Source organism: Lithobates pipiens, unplaced genomic scaffold (genome assembly GCF_037356315.1).
Source record: "Lithobates pipiens isolate NorthernLeopardFrog02 unplaced genomic scaffold, aLitPip1_a1.2 Scaffold_19, whole genome shotgun sequence".
Taxonomy (NCBI): Eukaryota; Metazoa; Chordata; class Amphibia; order Anura; family Ranidae; genus Lithobates; species Lithobates pipiens.
In genome coordinates, this window is record NW_027507764.1 from 251,260,905 (window position 1) to 251,278,638 (window position 17,734).

Below are 17,734 nucleotides of genomic sequence, written 5' to 3' on the forward strand. Positions count from 1 at the left end.
TTGGGGCGATTCCTAACGCACAGATGTGAACGGAGCCTAAAGTACCTCGTATATATTTTTGGCACTGAGCCAAGCATGTTTTGCTTGACTGCTAACCCCGTCTGGGGTACTATTAGGAATTATTGGCACAGCAAATGTGATGCTTGGTTTTTCACTCTTTTTTAGCGAATGCGAGCACAAATGCTAACCTGCGAATGGGGGGGGGGGGGGGTCTTTTTTATATTCCTATTAATTGTAGGCTTTTCAGTAAACATTCTATAGAGGAGAGAAAGAAAAGGACCTAGTTTATTGGTGATATTTATCAAAAATAGCTGAGTTGTTTCATAATGCTATAGATGTTTCATGAAAATATATATTGTACATATGTGCCTGTATTTTGTTTGTGAATTAACAATTCTAAAGAGAAAATCACATGATACATTATTAAAGGCCATTTAAAATAACACCTACATTATAGTGATAACTTGGTTGTACAAGGAATTAAGGCATTTAAATAAATCTGAAATTAAAAACGATAGTTGGATAAAGTGAAATCGGTATAAAAAATTAAGCACGTGGTATTTTTTAAGGTTGTTGTTTTTATCCCCCTTGTTTAAAATTTGTAATGTTTATTTTTAAACGACTGGTAATTTTTTTTATTTTATTTAAAAATCCATGTGTTTTTTTTTTTTTAAATGCCTAATACTTTTTAAATGGGCATCGAGCTAATTATCTAGTTTCTTTTTCTTTTGGTATTCATGAGGGGGCGGAGGGCTGTCATAGTAGACCGTTGGGTATATAGCCCTGCTTTTCGGAGGCAGACAATAAGCAAAGCAGAAGGTAGGGCTCCCTCCTGTGGGATATACATTGCATCCGGAAAGTATTCACAGCGCTTCACTTTTTTACACGTTTTGCTATGTTAGCCTTATTCCAAAATAGATTAAATTTTATAATGTTCCTCAATTTTAAAAACCATACCCCATAATGACAACATGAAAGAAGTTTGTTGGAAAGCTTTGCAAATTTATTAAGAACAAGAAAAAAAAAAATCACATGTACATAGTATTGAGCAACGGCTGTGAATACCTATGTTGAAGCACCTTTGGCACCGTTGCAGCCTTAAGTCTGTTTTTTGCATATGCTACAAACTTGGGACATTTTTTATGTTTTTTTTTTCTCTCACATTTTTCTTTTGTGGGACCTCTCAAGCTTCATCGGGTTAGAGGGGGAGAGTTGGGGTAGAGCTATTTTCAGATCTCTCCAGAGATGTTCAAGCAGGTTCAAGTCTGGTCTCTGGCTGAGCCACTCAAGGACATTCAGAGTTGTTCCGTAGCCACTCCTTTGTTATATTGGCTGTGTGCTTGGGGTCGGTGCCCTGTTTGAAGATTAACCTTTGCTCCAGTCTGAAGTACAGAGTGCTCTGGAGCAGGTTTCCAACAAGGATGTCTCTGTACATTTCTGTATTCATCTTTCCCTTGATCCTGACTAGTCTCCATCCACTGAAAAACATCTCCAGAGCATGATGCTGCCACCACCATGCTTCACTGTAGAAATGGTATTGGCCAGGTGATGAACTTTGCTTGGTTTCCTCCAGACATGATGCTTGCCATTCAGGCCAAAGAGTTCGTTTCATCAGACCATAGAATTTTTTGTTTCTCATGGTCTGAGAGTCCTTCAGATGCCTTTTACGGAGGAGTGGCTTCCGTCTGGCCACTCTACCATACAGGCCTGATTGGTGGAGTGCTGCAGAGATGCTTGTTCTTCTGGAAGGTTCCCCTTTCTACACAGAGAAATGCTAGAGCTCTGTCAGAGTGACCATCGGGTTCTTGGTAACCTCCCTGACTAAGGCAGTTCTCCCCTAATCGCTCAGTTTGGCCGGGCGGCCCACTCTAGGACGAGTCCTGGTGATTCCAAACTTCTTCCATTTACGGATAATGTAGGCCAATGAGCTCATTGGGACCTTCAATGCTGCAGAAATTTTTCTGTATCCTTCCCTGGATCTGTGCCTCAATGGCGTCCTGTCTCTTTCTTGGACTTCATTGCTTGGTTTATTCTCTGCCATGCACTATTAACAGTGATACCTTTTTATATAGAAAGGTGTGTGCCATTCTAAATCATGTTCAGTCAACTGAATTTACCACAGGTGGACTACAATTTTAAGTTGCAGAAACATCTCAAGGATGATCGGTGAAAACCGGATGCACCTGAGCTCAATTTTGAGTGTCATGGCAAAGGCTGCGAATACTTATGTACATGTGATTTAAAAAAAAAATTTATATATATATATATATATATATATATATATATATATATATATATATATATATATATATATATATATATATATATATATATATATATATATATATATATATATAATTTTTTTTTTTTTTTTTATAAATTGTAAAGATTTTTAACAAACTTCTTCTTCTTCTTTTATGCTGTCCTTCTTCTGGGGTATTGTTTGTAGAATTTTGAGGAATATAATGAATTTAATCCATTTTGGAATAAGGCTACAACAAAACAAAATGTGGAAAAAGTGAAGCACTGTGAATACTTTCCGGATGAATGCACTGTAATCTCCTGCAAAGCTAGGCTGCTTCAGAGCCACAGCCTTAGCTTTCACTTCTGAGACCTCCCAGCACATGAACAGGAAGACTTTCAGGATGTTGAAGAAACTTCATAATGTGAGGTAGCTTTTGATGCAACAGAAATTTGAAATGTCACTAGAGATTAGTACATTTGATTGCTCTGCTAGGTTTAAAAAATGTATAGCTTCTGACTTGTTCTAAATTGGAGGGACTGTTTCTCTTTTGGAATCCCATCTTTCTGTCCCTACTTTCTCCCCAGTAGTCCCTTTTCTTATTGTTTGTTCTGTTTTTTAAAAGTGTTGAACATACAACTAAAACTTTATTCAAAGCACAAAATATTTTGTTATTTTGAAAGGCCAGTATAAAGGAAACATAGCGGTTAAAAACATGTAGGTTTAGCCAGTAATCTTTTACATTTTCCATGTGTGCCTTTGCCCACATATCTCGCTTTTTCTTGGCTCCAAAAGTTGAAGTATTTAATGTTGTTAGGATAATCAGTCTGGAGAAGACTGTATATCTCATTGAAGACCTTCTAATCTCTGTAACCCAAAAAGCCAGCTAAACAGATTACAATCTTAGGTGACCAGGTTCAGGTAGCATGGCAAGAAATGCCCCACAGCAAGAGGCACTTGTAGACGAGAGCTAAATGCAAGTGTGAATCTTTCTCCTAATGTGTATTATCTGACTATCTTTTCACAGCTGTTAATGTGCAGCTATTAATACCATAATGTCTGAGAGTGTAGAGCCTACGGAAATTCTGGTGGCTCTTAGGCTGCATTCACACCTGAGCGTAGCGTTTTCAAGCGTTTTTTGCGGCGTTTTTACCGCGTTTTTTAACCGCGTTTTTTACCGTGTTTTTACCGCGTTTTTTTGCCGCAAATTTGTGCAGGGCAAAAGGTCACCAATGTTAAAAGAAGAAAAACGCCCAAATCAGCCCGAATCGCGCGACAAAAAAGGTCCGGAACTTGTTTGAGCTTCAGGCGACTTGGAGTGGAGATGTGAACCATCTCCATTGAGAATAATGGATTTTTTCCCCTCCAGGGTTTTATAGCTTCAGGCGTCAAGCTACAAAACGCTCAGGTGTGAATGGGGTCTCAAATCTCTAAAAGTCAGCACTGGAACCATTGTTTGAGTGTCTAGATCTGATCTTGAATATGAAGCGGTCCAAAGCTTTCCTTTCCATGGGCAAACTCCTGATTGGCCTCTGCAGTCCACAACCCAACTCAACCCGTTTTTGCATGAGGGTTTTGGTCTTAAGTGTGGCCTCCTTCAAAGCTCTTCCATATTCCCAATTTTACTGCAGACTATTGCAGCTCAATATTCTGGCAGTTTGGGGAAAAAAAGGGGTGCAGTTTCCACACGATCCCATACGCCCTACCAGCAAAATCAGGCTTTCCCTGGCATGGAGGGTCACAAGTTTAGCACTGGAATCAGGAAAATCCTTCATCCCAATGGTTTGGCAGGTTCTCATGACAGAAGCCAGACTATTTAGCTAGGGTGGATTCCTAGATACCCTCTCAATAGATGGATCAAATCATTGGATGAAGCTCCTCTCCTGATTAAAATTCTGGAGATCAGGGTGATTCAGTTATCCCTTTTAATGCTGGGGCCTCTGATCCAACCAGGATTCAGTTGCACAATGAAACGACAGTGGCTTACATTAACCATCAGGGAGGAAATAAACTTTCTCTTCCGTTCATTGACAGACACAGCACCTTTAATCTTGACCTTAGAGTTAGATTTCCACCTACAGGAGAGGACTAGGCAGAACATGTAAAAACAGCAAAACTGTACAGTACCACCCAGGGGGCAGTCCTACTGGCAATAACCCCTCACTTTGCTTCCAGCAGCTCAGTTTCTTTCTGCCTAGTGTAGAAGGACCTGGCTCCCTGTGGGGACCATCGGTCCTCAGGTTTTTTTTTTTTCTACTTTTTTATTCCTGTGCGCTACAATCAACAGCCAGGCTGGGTGACAGGCTGGATACTATAGATCCTGATAGTCTTCCCAGCCTGGCCATCGAACGTGAGCAGACCCTAGCTATGCGCTCGGTTGGTCATGACATGCCCCATCTGATCCAAGGGCAGGCGGTGAGCTCTTTGTTCCAGGGCACACATATGACTGGGCTACTGCTGTCCGAGTCACAACAGCTAACAGCCACCCCGTACTGCTCGGGTGATGGGTCTGTCCGTGGAATGTGTCCAGCAGTCCCTGCAGAAGGGGGTAAGTATGGTTCCACCTGTGTCGGCAGGAGGAAGCAGCTGGGCATTCCTTGGGAGATCGACTAGGGGGTCTCTCATTCTCCCTTTCTTCTCCCCCTGTCATTTCCCTCCTCCCCATGCTATGCGCCACTGTGTAACTGGGCATAGGGGGTGCGGTGCACGTACCTGGCCAGGGGTCCTCTGGGGAGTCCTGGCAGGGGGCTGCGCTCGGCGGTTGGTGGTCTGCTCGTTCTCTACCTGCTTTTAGGACATTTTTTGCAGTCTGTGTGTTTGCCATGGGGGATCTGGCTGCAGCGCCAACCGTGGCCATTTTCCGGGGGCCGTGGCCATTTTCTTGTAGCTGCAGCCAGTTTTCTTAACCACAGCCATTTTATTGAAGTCCAGTGGCCATTTGGAACAGCGCGAAACAGACACAGAACACCTTGTCGCTGGTACAGGGGAGAGCGGATGGCTGCAGCACATCGCAGTACCTGGGTCAGGGTGGTGAGTCCTGCAGAGGTCCCTCAGCCTGTGGCAGCTAGGAGGGTGGGATTTTGTTGTGGCTTGCCTTGGGTCCCTAAGCGGTGACAGGCGAGAGTGGGTCAGCATGGCGATATAAGCTGGCACTTCTTCCCCAGACATCCCTGTTATTGCAACTGTCTCACCTGCACCTGCACCTGCGGTGCCTATGGACGCTTTGTCGGCAGTCCTGGAGTCCTTCGCTTCCAGGGTGGAAGCGGCGTGTGGGTGCAAGGGGGGGAAAAAACGCCCTCTCCGCCCATTGTCTTCTGGGGAAAGCTGATTCCGAGTTGAGCCCCACTGTGACAGGTGGCCCCTGTTCTCACGTGCCAGAGGATGTGGAACAGGTCCGTTCGGACAGCGAGGATGACTTAGTTTCCAGGTGAGTGCAGGAAAAAGCTAGGAGGAGCACTTATCACAGTGGTGCGGGATAGCCTAAAGATAGAGGATACGACGTGGGTATCTGCAGAGGTTCCGCTTTTCTCCCTTTTGGGTCCCACAAGCCAGCCCGCACTGCTAAGGTGTTTCCCTACCTAACTTATTTAAATATGTTTATTTACAAAGAGTGGGGAAGTCCGCAGTGGGCCTTTTCAGTCCAATGGTGGTGCATTACCCCTTTGATGAGAGTTTCCTGAAAAAATGGACGTCTCCTCCGGACATTGACCCCCCCCTGTATCCAGGTTAAATAAGGTAACCACGAGTCCGGTGGAAGGGACTCCTGCCTTCAAGGACCTGGCCAACAGAAGGGCCCAGGTGGGTGCCCGGTCCATGTTTACGGTCATGGGGTCAGCATTGCGGCCAGTGTTGGTGTCACAGATGCTTACTGAATGGGCTATGTTATTGCACCATGAGTTGGAAAAGCAACAGGTTTCTCCTGTCTGCGTGGAACTGGCAGACCAGTTGATGTAGGGTCTAAAATATGTCTGCAATGCAGTCCTAGATATGGCCCCTTTGCTTTCTAGAGCCTTAGTAACAGCTGCGGTGTCACGTCGCCTCATTTGGCCTAATTGCTGATCTGCGGACCAGACTTCTAAGAAAGAGCTGGTGGATTTGCCCTTCCAGGGGGGAGGCTATTTGGAGCCTCGCTGGATGACATTAAGAATGTTTCTAGGGGGAAGGGTACTTTGCTCCCACAATCCAGAAATGGAAAGGAGCCACGCCATAGGCAAGAGCCCTCCTTTTTTACTCCGAAGCGGATTTTTCGTACACCCGGGTTGGCAGGCAAGCGTTCCCAGTCCGACAAGGTGCCCACTGAGGGACAAAAGTGTCCCTGGTTTTGCAAGCCAAACAAGCCTGTGAGCAAATCTGTTGCTGCATGAAGGTTTGCGAGAGTCAGGTGGGGGGGTTGCCTTTGGAAGTTTGCAGCTCGGTGGACCTCCCTTCTTTCCGACCAGTGGGTCTGCGAACTGGTTTCATCAGGTTACAAGATGGAGGTTACTTCTTTCCGCCAAACAGATTTTTTCCCTCCAACCTTCATCTTATTCCAGCTCATCGGGAGCCCCTGTTTGGGGCAGTACAGGACCTGCCGGTGCGCCGGGTGATAGTACCTGTACCGACGCTGGAAAGGTTTCAGGGATTTTACTCCAATCGGTTTGTAGCCCCAAAGAAGGAAGAGGTCCATCCGGTTCTGGATCTCAAGGCCCTTAACGGCTTTGTGAAAGCACAAAAGTTCAGGATGGAATCGGTTTGTTCTGTGGACGCTGCACTGAATCAGGGGGATTTATTAGCGTCTTTGGACATCAAGGACGCATACTTGCATGTCCCCATATGCATCAGGCATCAGAGGTTTCTATGATTTGCAGTCAGGGATGAGCTCTATCAGTTTGTAGCTCTGCCTTTTGGCCTCGCGACGGCACCAAAGGTCTTCACTAAGGTGCTAGCCCCAATTCTGGCGTTGCTGAGATAACGAGGGATAGCAATCGTGGGTTACCTGGACGACGACCTCCTGAGAGCAGTTTCTGCCTCAAAATTAAGGGAGGGTGTGGCGATCACCATTCAGACCCTCCGGGAGTTTGGTTGGGTGTTGAACCCCCAGAAATCAGTGTTGGCGCAGACTCAACGCCTGTAGTACCTTGATTCTGCACTCCTCAGAGGTGAGTCTCTTCCCTCAGACAAGCTGCAGACTCTTCAATCTGCAGTAAAGTTGGTGTCCTGCAGGTGGTCGTCGCTGCGTTTTTGCATGCGAGTTCTAGGCCTCATGGTAGCCACTTTCGAGGCGGTACCGTTTGCTCAATTCCACACTTGAATCTTGCAGAAAGATCTTTCCAAATGGGTCAAATCTCCGACATCCCTGCATTGTCAAATTCGGGAGCCAGCTAGTCAGATTCCCTTCTCTGGTGGCTGAGGTCTTCCAGCCCTTTGGTCTGGGAAGTCGTTCCTTGCTCTCCATTGGACAGTGATCGCAAGGGACACTGCCTGTCTGGCTGGGGGGAGTTTGGGGCGTACGCTCAGCCCAGGGTCGCTGGTCACAGGAAGAATCCTGCCTGCCTATCAGTGTGCTGGAGCTTCCGGCGATCAAGCGGCACCTCTCCACGTGGTCAGAGGCGGCAGGGGCGTCTGGTCAGGATCCAGGCGGACAAGGAGGAACAAGGAGCTTGGCTGCAACACTGGAGGTCGCTCACATCCTGCAGTGGGCAGAGCTGCTCTGTCGGCGGTGTACATGAATCTGGTACTCGGTACGTTTTGAGAACATTAGGGAGATTCCCTTACTTGATTCCCCTTGACACTCTCTCAGAAAGTAGTCTTTCTAGTGGCTATTACATCTGCCAGGAGGGTTTCTGAGTTGGCGACCTTGTCTTGCAAATCTCCCTACTTGATTCTCCACAAGGATCAGGCGGTGCTGCGTTCGCAGCCTTCAATTCTTCCAAAGGTTGTTTCGGCTTTTCATCTAAATGAGGACATTGTGCTTCAGTCCTTATGTCCTTGGCCGTCATTTTCCAAAGAGGTTTGCTTTGCATTCACTGGATGTGATCCGGGCTCTGCGGGTGTATCTGTCTGCTACAGCTCCTTTCCGGAGGTCGGACTCTGTTTGTATTGGTGGATGGTCCGAAAAAGGGCCTTGCTCTCTCGTCGGACACTATTTTCTCGTTGGATGAGACAGATCGTGGTTCAGGCTTATGCCTTAAGCCTTAAGGGGACAGGTGCCCCACTTTCCTTTCGACCAGGGCAATTGGTGCCTCTTGGGCTTTCCGACATCAAGCGTCAGTTTCCCAGGTGTGTAAGGCGGCAACCTGGTCATCCGTTCATACTTTGACTCAATTTTACAAGGTTGATGTGAGCGCACCTTCGGATGCATGCTTCTGCCGCAAGGTTTTGCAGGCAGCTGTTTAAGGTTGCAACTCCTCTGTTGAGGGGTTACTTCTTGTTATGGGTGGAGTTTTTTTCTTTTTGTTCCCACCCCTTGTTTTTTTGGCACTGCTTGGGGATGTCCCAAAGGTCAAGATTAAAGGTGCCAATGTCAATGAACGAAAGAGAAAATAGGATTTTTGTACTCACCGTAAAATCCTTTTCTCTGAAGTTCATTGACGGACACAGAATACACCCCTCCTATTTATGTTTGCACTGCTTTTTGACGAACTGAGCTGCTGGAAGCAAAGTGAGGGGTTATAGCCAGTAGGACAGCCCCCTGGACGGTACTGCAGTTTTGCTGTTTTTACATGTTCTGCCTAGTCCTCTCCTGAAGGTGGCGATATAACCCTAAGGTCAAGATTAAAGGTGCTGTGTCCGTCAACTTCAGAGAAAAGGATTTTATAGTGAGTACAAAAATCCTATTTCTCACAACTTAAAGTGAAGAAGACTTGATTCTGGCTTGGATGGAAAATTGCATTCCAACCCTGTTTGCCATGCACTTCCTAGGCATGAAAAATTGGCAGGCAAACTTCCTTGGTTGACCACGACTGGACTCTGGGGAATGGTCTTTACATCCTTTTTTGTAAAAGTTTTTTTTTTAAAACCTCTGTCCCACCTAGAGAATACTGAATATGGGCATCCTGGTTTCCAGGTTTAGTAATAAACTGAGCAGGTTTGTTTTCAGGTCCAGGGAACCTCTGGTCTTTTGTAATGGATAGTCTGGTGACTCTGAGATCAGTTCAACCTGATCAGTGCCTTACCTCCTCTGCAGGATCGAGATGGAGGGCTTTCTGGTGATTTTATTTATTTTTTGCACCGAACTAGCCAAGGAGGTTGACGTACTCGGATCTTTTCAGGCATCTGGGAGACTTTCCAAGTGCCCTCTCAGATCTACTCTTTCAAGAGCTGGTTTACCGACATGCTAACCTTCCATGGGGTGGCAAACTGAAGGTGGCAGCCCTAGATGTCACTGCCACACCTAACAGCTGGGATATTAACCCATCTAGTAGGGGTGATGAGGGTAATGTAGGAAGGCCTAGACAGTTTTGTGAATTGGGGATTCTATAATCAATAGGACTGATGGAATAATTTGTCTCTAGGTTCACCTCAACTGCATGGTTTGCGGTTTCCCTGGTGCCAGGGTTCAGCATGTGGTGTACCAGCTAGTCAAATTATGGGAAGGGGCTAGGCATTACCCAGATAAATCGGTCCATATTGGGACCAATGACACATTACATGGAAGATCCTTAAGAATCAATTTAAAGAACTCTATTGCAAGTTGAAGGTAAAGACTTCCAAGGTTATATTCTTTGGGTTAGCTTAGAGAACTGAATGCATGGCTAAAGACCTGGTGTAAGAGAGAAGGATTTGGGTAGGATTTTTTATTGAGGCACAACCTATATGCCAACGATGGCTTTCACCTAATTAAAAAGGTGGCCTGCTGTGCTAGGGGAGAAGTTTATGTGAAGGCTGGAGGAGTATTTAAGCTGTAATTGACAGTAGAGGGAGAATTACAATGAGGCAGAGCAGTCGGACAGGGGTTAGACACTAATGGACGGTGTGGAAATGGGGGTAGGGAAATGAGGCCTTTCCCATGTTGCAAGCACGTATAAACCTACTACAGGACCATTCTATGGTACTTCTTCTTTTTTTGCTTTATTTTTTATATTTTATTTTTTTAGAAGCCCCAACTCTGCTGGGCCTGGAAACCACACGGAGCTTATTACTAATGTTTTTATAAAAAGACATCCTAGGTAGCAGTGACCATACTACAATTTCATTTAAAGTGGAAGTAAACCCATCCGTAAATGGTTTGATTTACGGCACATGCCAGGAAATGTAACACTCCTATTGGTTGTACTGTCAAACAATCCAATGGCTGGTGTCATAACTGATCACATGTGCAGCATCATGGCAGTTGTAGGTTAAACAGAGGCAAAGATGGCAGATTCCTTTGCTGAAAATGATAGATGGTTTATTTCTAGTTTAATGTTCGCTGTAAACAAGCGCATATTAGAAACCGTTTTAATAGTGAAAAGTTTTCAAGGTTGAGGGCTGCTCTCCAAGACTTATACTGTGAGGGAATATTGTCCACAAAGAACACGGAACAGAATCCGGCTCAATTCCAAAGATATAAATAAGAAAAGGGCATTTAAAAATATAACAATGAAAGAACACTATTGTAATTTAAATGTTTCAAAGTATATAATAGAATATGTAAAAATGGAATCAAGGCCGCAAAAATTCAAAATGAACGATAGATTTCTAAAGAGTGAGAAGCCCCCCAAAATTTTTTAAATCTATCAATTTTCAGCCTAGCTCCTTCCACAAAAGTTGATAGAAGGTTTGAATTTAGTTGATCCAGGTGCTGCCAATAGGGCCACAAAAGTTGATAGAAGGTTTGAATTTAGTTGATCCAGGTGCTGCCAATAGGGCCACCAAAGAGTGCATGTCAATTGATTAATGAATTTGCAGAAGCTTGATATGTGTATGGATGGCTTAAAACTGTACACATGTAAGTTAACTGTGTTTTACATTTTTACCTGAACTACCGCTTGATCCAGGAGTTAGACAGACTATAGAAAAAAACTCAGTTTATAGAGGTTTGTTCTGTGATCCATATTTGTAGTTGGGCTTTTTAAAGTTGTGTATCTCACCCTCTTTAATGGTCATTAGGTTTCCCTGCATCTTTATCAATGTATGTTAACCATTCAAAATTTGGCTTGCCTGTTCTGTTAATATAACAAAATTGAATCAAATGAGTTAATAATATTGGTCTGTGATAGGGTTAAAATACAGTAAACAAAATACATAATAAGAAAAGGATGTTTTTTTTTTTTTCGGTTTGCAGGAAGCAGTTGATTTAGGCAATTGGAAGGACTTGTCTTAATAATCAGCAAGCTTTTGTCTTAATTTTTTTGCAGCAAAGAGAAACATAATACATTAGTGTACTTTACCTCATTGAATCCATATAATGCAGAACAGTGTAGTAAACAGCTGACACTGATGTTTAGACATCTGGGAATCCAGAGTTTTAACCATTACATCCTGTGATACAAATCGTTACAGCTGAAATTTACTTTAAGTGGTTGAAAACCCTTACATGTACCCATGGAAGTGTAAACTTCTAAGAAAAAATGTTGTGCTGTTCAGTAATAAAAAATCGTACTTGTTAAACAATGCCCCCAATCATGCTAGCAATCATATACTATGCATGGAAATGTTTGTGCTACACATTACATGTCCCTTTGCAGTGAGAACAGTAACTCTAGGGACCATGATCACAGTTCAGTGTAAACCTAAAGCCCAACGCTGGGCAAAAAAAAAAAAAAGTTTAAAGCTGTGATCTGCCTGCAAAATAAAAAAAAATAAGAAAGCAACTACAAATACTTCAGCTGCTGACTTTTAAAATAAGGAAACTTGCCTGTACAGGTCACTCGCGATGTCCTCGCCCAAAGCCAACCCGTCCCTCGGCTCCAGGTGGTGGCGTTGGCATCTTAAGTAAGGAAATCGGGAAGTGAAGCCTTGTGGCTTCACAGCCTGTTTCCCTACTGTGCATGTGCGAGTCCCAGAAGACAGTGGGGGGAGGGGGGGGGGGGGGCAGAGGAGGGGCCGGTCATGGCCTAGACTGCTGTGGATACTGCAGCGATCTTTCGCTAGAAGTTGGAGAAAATACCTGTATTTGACAGGTATCTGCTCCCCCCTTGAAAGGTGCCAAATGTGAGACCAGAGGAGGGGAGAAACGGGATAAGCGGAAGTCCAATTTTTGGATGAAACTCTACTTTAAGTACTCATTTTGTCTAGGGGTGAGGTGAAAGCTGTACATTCGCCTGATCCTCTGCTTCATCAGCAAATGACAATCCCCCAGGACCCAGCGGTGGACTATTCCTGATGTCCTCACATCCAGAATAGATCTCTGGGCGTGAGGATGTCAGGAACAGTCCACCGGACCAGATCGCTAGACAGCGGGGCTTGACAAGGGAAGTATATTTCTGTTCTCCAATCCCCTAGACAAAAATGAGCAATTACCTGTGCAGTGCACGCATATCCCCACTGGATAGGAAAACTTTTTTTTTGCCCAGGCTTTAAGACCTGAAGGTCGCCTATTGAATGTTTATGGTACAAAAGTTTGACGCAGTTTCATGGGTGCACTTCATTTTTTAAAGCTCAACATATTAGGCCCCTGTTTACGTAGCACAGTCTCATCTTTTTTTATTTTGCTATAAAAAAAAGGGTAGTATTCAGTGTTTTGTGTGCAGTAAGATTAATTGTAGTGTTTTTTTGTCACTGAAATTTTGCACTTGACAAACCATTGTGCCAATATCCTGTAACTGCCACTATTTACTTTTTAACAATTATAAAAAAACTTATTGAGAAATTGCAGAGTGGCTACACAGGCAATCTAGCAGCAACACATGTAAAAGAGTTCCGCCTATTTTATTTTTATTTTTTTAAGTCAGCAGCTACAAATACTGTAGCTGCTGACTTTTAAAATAAGGACACTTACCTGTCCAGGTTGCCCACGATGTCGGCCCCCGAAGCCGTCCCGTCCCTCGGCTCTCAGGTGGAGGCGCTGCCATCTTTGGTAAGGGAATCAAGAAGTGAAGCCTCATTTATATATGCAGACTGGATATTGCATAATAATCAGCAACCTTGATCGTCACTTGAAGCAGACCAGTTCCTATCAAATTTTTTGGGGGACAATTTTGACTCTCATGGGTTAATTTATACGGAACTGGAACTATTTTACTCCACATATTCTGCGTTTAGAAATCTCAATGTTTGAATGAGCCATAACATATCTAAAGTGTGTTTTTTTTGCTTAAATTTTTGTCTGGTATTTCACTTTAGAGCAGGGGTAGGGAACCTATGGCTCGCGAGCCAGATGCGGCTCTTTTGATGCCTGCATCTGGCTCTCACCTCTCAATCCGTGGATTGTGTGCCGTGCCGATCTGTGGATTGAGCCCATAGGAAAGGCCGCAGCTTCGGCCTAGCTCCTGAGCTTCGGCCATCTTGGTACACCCGGCGGCGGCCTAAGTGAGCTGCGCGCTGATGTCATCATCACCTGCCTCAACTGCTCGTGGATCTGCCTGCCTGTGTAGTGGTAAGCAAGCAGACAATCATAGGGGAGATGTGGATATTATAGTTCTTGAAATTAGTCGATTAATCAAAAAAAAAAAAAGTTTTAAACATATTGTATGGCTCTCGTGGAATTGCATTTTAAATATGTGGCGTTCATGGCTCTCTCAGCCAAAAAGGTTCCCTATCCCTGCTTTAGAGTCTCCACTGTGAGCAGGCCAAAGTATATGCAAACCCTTACCTTGTAAAACACCCCATTCAGTTAAACATAGACATAAAAGGCAAAACATTTGTGTATACATATAAAAAAAATTATAAATATCATCATATTTTTTTTTTCCCCCTTTTTTAATGTAGCTGCAGCTCCTGAAGAGCATGCGCTATGCAATTTTTCTAAAAATAAATTTGCCTAAACTGCAGTTTGGTTTGGGTGTAATTATCTAAATTTGGGCCTCCGCATCAGTCTGACTGTGGACTGTGAGATGTTCAGCCTGGCCACAGGGGGCATTGTCTCTTCTGGCAGGCATGGAACTGTGGTCTGGTCAGGTGCTTAAGTTGCTTTCTCTCTGAGCCAGCCCAGTGGGATGTTACGTGGTTCGGGGGTTCCGGTCCAGTATGATGTGCTGATCACCTGGTCCTGGTCCTCCTGAACAGCCCCCAGGAAGGCTATGGCCTGGGGTGCGGATCCACCCGACTTTAATGTCTTGGAGCTGGCTAGCCCAAGGCAAGGAAACTAAAGGAGGATTCTAAGGTGGTTGGGTGCCGTCTCCGGTTCGGGAGAGACCCAGTGTACTTCAAGCATTCCAGGGGAGGACTCTTTAGAAGAACACCATGTATCGATTGGTTTTCTTAACAAGCCTGGAAGGGCTGAAGTAATCGAGAGAATCTGGTCTTGTGGATATCACCATGCAGGCTGAAAGATCCAGGTATCCTACAAGTGTTTCAAGTTTAGTTTCCCTACATGTTCTGCAACGTCTGTGGCAGAGACTTTGTTCCTGAAGTGAGCACCAAGTTGGCTGCTAGGCCTTGTGAGAGAGGGACTGTCCAACTTAAGTGATCATCCAGCTGTGAATTTGTATTCTCTGGATGGAGTCAAAGTAAGCAAGTTCTTTAATGTTTTTGGACACTAAGAGTACCTGAACTTCCTTTTCCAACACTCTGATCCCAAGTTGAAAGACTGTTCAATTGTCTGAGGTTTGCAAATAAAATCCATTCAAGTGGATCTATTGTCAGTCTCAAGTTACTGGGCCATCTACCACGGGACATCCCCTAGATGTGCAACAAGGAGAGCGGAGGGTAACAGCCCAAAAATAACCAGCGACTCCTTCGGGGGTTAGTGCTACATTAATAATTTTTATTATGTTATTATTTTCATAATTGATCACATAACTTCTGTTCTCAGCTGCATAAGGATCTTAGAGAGCAACGGTACAAGTGAATGGCTGTGCAGAGATTGGGGGGGGGGGGGCTATGTCTGATCAATGTAGGAGAGCAGGCTAAGTTCTCAGCACAGCTAGAACCACAATATGCTCTCATGCCTAGTGTGGTCCATTTTTTATAGGAAAGTAGAGGGACTGGCAGGAACACCAGGGATTTCACACAAAGGAACCAATACAAAGCGAACAGGAGACTTTCTTTTTTTTGTCTTACAAGAACATGGTACAACAAGCAAATACCAGGAGTATGACATTCTGGTTTGACGTTACTTTACTTTAGTTCAGAATAGTTATAAGGTTTTTACAAATAACTTTTGCTATGCATTTTTCTCTGCATGTTTTGATACAGTATAAATATAATTTAAAAATATTTTTAAGTTGATGCTGAAAATTCAGATTTAACCCGTTGTATACTGCTTTATACCCATAATAATCGCAAACTTCCTGCTGCATACAAATGAGGACTTTTTGGTTCACATATATTTCAATACATGCTTAAGCTAGCCGACTGCATCAAAGTAATTCCTGTCTGTCAAGTCCTCTACTCTGCTAAATACCAAATACTTATGTTTAATTTTCTGCTTGAAGCTTGTATCTCTAATACGCACAACAAACAAATTTCATTAATTTCAATGGCCGTTGTTCACAACTGAGTGTTTTGTCATCTGTAGCAAAATGCTTGTTGCTCAAAATACAAGTTTCTTTTAGGCAGATTGGAGACAGAATGAACCCTATAGACTTCATTGGGAACCCCTGAAAGACAATTAATGTCTTAGGGTCCTTTCACACAGGGCGGATCAGTTCTGATCCGCCCCGTGGATATCCGTTTGCTCAGCGGGGATCACTCCGCCGATCCCCGCTGAGCAGGGAGATGACAGCTCCGTCTCTGCACACTGCGCAGGGATGGACCTGTCACAGCGCCGCTCTCCCCTATGGGAGATCGGATGACGACGGACCGCAGTGCCCGTCGTCATCCGATCCGATCCGCAGACGGATGGAAAAATAGCTTTTTCCTCCGTTACACTTTTTCGGATCGGAGCGGGTCGGATGTCAGCGGACATGTCACCGCTGACATCCGACGCTCCATAGAGCTCTATGGAGCACCCGTTCAGGTCCGCCTGAAAAACTGACAGGCGGGCCTGAACGGGACGTCAGTGTGAAAGAGGCCTTAAACTATGGGCAAAATAATCCCTGTCCCAATTGTGTGTGTTTTTTTTTTTTTTTTTTATCATCGTTCATTGCTTCCCCTTTTTAAGATTGTGTATAAATATGTGGGTCTGAGAAGGCACCCCAAAGGCTTGCATCTTGAAAAGCTCAAGTTGGTCAATAAAGGGCACTACTGAAAAACTAAACTTTCTGCACTAATCTATAGCTAATATTGGACAACTCTCTACAATTGACTTTGTTTTGATTTGTCCTCTTGGTCTAAAAATCAGATCCTACATGGAAGACCATGGACAATTTGTTGAACCTAGAGCTGTGCAGATACATTTTAAGAGGCTAAGGCTGCCCTTGCATTATACAATTTTACTTTATATTTACCAAAAACATATATAATACAAGGTCAAACCTAAGCACATTCAATTTGTATCAGGCAACCCCCTGCTCTACATAGTTAAAATATCTAATCTATTAATAAATAAATAGATAAATCTAAAGTAAATTGAACAATAAAATTGTATACTGTATGGCCAGTCTTAAAGCAAATTGTACTCCTTTTGTAAGACGCCACAGGATTCCATGACGTTTTAAATGTTTTCCAAATCATAATTTTACAGGTACTTCAGTGCACTGGGCACCCATATTGTTTGGAGTTTGGGTGGGGGGGGTGTGGAGTGAGAAATTTTAGCACTGCTTTCAACTGCTACTTGGAAGAGATTACTACTTAGAAGTTCAACCTTTTTATTGGGTTCAACGAACAAGTCATACTTGCTCTGTACAGTGGTTTTGCACAGAGAAGCCTCGATCCTGCCAATGGCTTTGCTAGGGGGAAAAAAGACCAGGGGCTTCAGCCCAAAGTCTGAGCCCGACACTGGGGGGGGGGGGAGATGCAGTGGCAGGCAGTGTTACCTACCTGACACGCATTGACTTACCATACATACATTGACCTACATGACATGTCTGACACGTACTAACCTACCTGACACACACTGATCTATCTGACACACACTGACCTCATAGTTGCCAACATTGTAAAAAAAAATGTAGGGACACTTTTTTGCATGTGGGGGAGCCTTGCTAAAATTAAGGGGTGGGCAATTTCTTTGTAGGCGTGACATAATAAAATGGCAAAGCTTGCTGCAACGAAAAATAGGCGTGGTTTATGCAGAATAGTGAACGTGGCTTAAATGGGCGTGGCTCGAACAGGGTGTGGTTAGAGTCTGAGATGAATGAGGGATGGAGGGAGAAAGAAAGGACAGTAGCCCCAGATCTTACGCCACAATAGAAATGTGTGTATTCCAGAAAGTTTAACAAATCAGTAGATAAAGATACTCCAAACACCTGGGATTAGCGCTTCAATCATCCACCATGGTGGTTGTGGTGTCAGGGTGATTGAAGCGCATTATTTCTATTACATTTAAAT

The 17,734-nt window shown here is 44.1% G+C and overlaps 1 protein-coding gene across 3 annotated transcripts in view; it reads left to right on the plus strand.

Annotated features, from left to right (window-relative positions):
• EPB41L4B (erythrocyte membrane protein band 4.1 like 4B) overlaps positions 1 to 17,734 on the plus strand; it is a 770,758-nt gene that overhangs the window by 90,891 nt on the left and 662,133 nt on the right. The gene's annotated exons all lie outside the window — the stretch shown is intronic.